The sequence below is a fragment of the Schistocerca nitens genome, chromosome 1, assembly GCF_023898315.1.
Source record: "Schistocerca nitens isolate TAMUIC-IGC-003100 chromosome 1, iqSchNite1.1, whole genome shotgun sequence".
Lineage (NCBI taxonomy): Eukaryota > Metazoa > Arthropoda > Insecta > Orthoptera > Acrididae > Schistocerca > Schistocerca nitens.
The window spans coordinates 1,212,991,736-1,212,993,459 of NC_064614.1; positions in this window are offsets into that span (position 1 = coordinate 1,212,991,736).

Sequence of the window (1,724 nt, forward strand, 5' to 3'; positions counted from 1 at the left end):
AACGCATCAGCGTTTCCGTGCTTAGCAGTGGACCGATACAAGATATCGTAGCGGTACTGCGAGAGAAAAAGTGACCAGCGAATGAATTTCTGCGCTGTACGTGGAGGTACAGGCTTGTGCGGATGAAAAAGCGATGTCAAAGGTTTGTGGTCCGTGATGATGGTAAAGTGACGACCATACAAGAAGTCATGGAACTTGGTAACACCAAACACGAGAGCTAAAGCTTCTTTCTCTATTTGTGAATAATTTCTTTGCGCAGATGAGAGCAATTTGGACGCAAAGGCAATAGGGCGATCATGCGAGCCATCTTTGTGCGCAAGCACAGCACCGATCCCGAAATCCGATGCATCTACCATCAACAAAAGGGGTTTTCGGGGATCGAATGGCGTAAGGCAAGTATTTGAAAGTAACGCCGATTTCAACTGGCGAAAGGCGCGTTCGCATTCCGTCGTCCAGACGAACGGAACACCTTTACGGCGTAAGCGATGAAGCGGAGCTGAAATGGAAGAAGCATTGCGCAAAAATTTATGATAATAATTTATTTTACCCAACACACTCTGTAGCTGTTTCAAGTTCTGCGGTGCAGGTAAATCCTGTATGGCACGGAGGTGCTCTGGACTCGGATGTATACCTTGGGCATTTATGACATGCCCCAGGTAGGGTAAGTCCCGAGCAAAAAACACACATTTGTCCTTCCTCAAGCGAAGACCATTTTGACGCAAGACCTGAAATAATGTTCGGAGATTTTGCAAATGTTCTGCTTCTGTCTGTCCTGAGATCACAATATCGTCCAGATAGATCGCAGCAGTAGGGACCGACGCACAAATAGGTTGTAAATATTGCTGAAACAATGCAGGGGCGGATGCACACCCGAATGGCAGTCTTTTGAAGCGATACAAGCCAAGATGCGTGTTTACCACCAAGACGCGCTGGGAGTCTTCGTCCACAGGTATCTGCAAGTACGCATCTGCTAGGTCCAATTTTGAAAAATATTTTCCCGGGCACAGTTTGTCAAAAAGATCTTCCGGGCGGGGCAAAGGAAAAGTAGCAGTCACAAGTTGTGGATTCACAGTGGCCTTGAAGTCCACACAAAGTCTCAATTTTCCGGAAGGTTTTGGCAAAATTACTAAGGGTGAGGCCCAGAGAGAAGCCTGCACACGTTCAATTACACCTTGAGATTCGAACTCGGCCAATGTTCTTGCGACCTCATCACGCAATGCGTGGGGAACATTGCGCGCTCTGAAAAATTTCGGTTGCGCGTTGTCTTTCAATTCCAAATGTGCAGCATAGTTCTTAGCGCAACCAAGGCCCGGTGCAAAAATGTCTGCAAATTCTTCACAAAGACTAGAAACACTGGCGGAAGGCACAGTCTGATTCACTGATAGGACCTGATTTACTATAGACAAATTAAACAATTGAAACAAATCTAAGCCAAACAAGTTCACTGCACTAGAAGAACGAAGAACGTAAAATGATACAAGTTTTGTTTGTCCCTTGTATGTTGCAAGAAGGCTGCACTGTCCTAACACAGGGATCTGCTGTCCCGAGTAACCATGTAACTTAACATTTGCGGCACGCAATGGCGGTTGGCCCAGTTGTTTGTACGTGTCGTGATTAATCAATGAAACTGCAGCTCCGGTATCGAGCTGGAATGGGATCACTTTGCCTTCAAAGTCTAAGTCCACAAAAAGTTTATTGTCCTGCTGACGACAAGAGCGACTGTC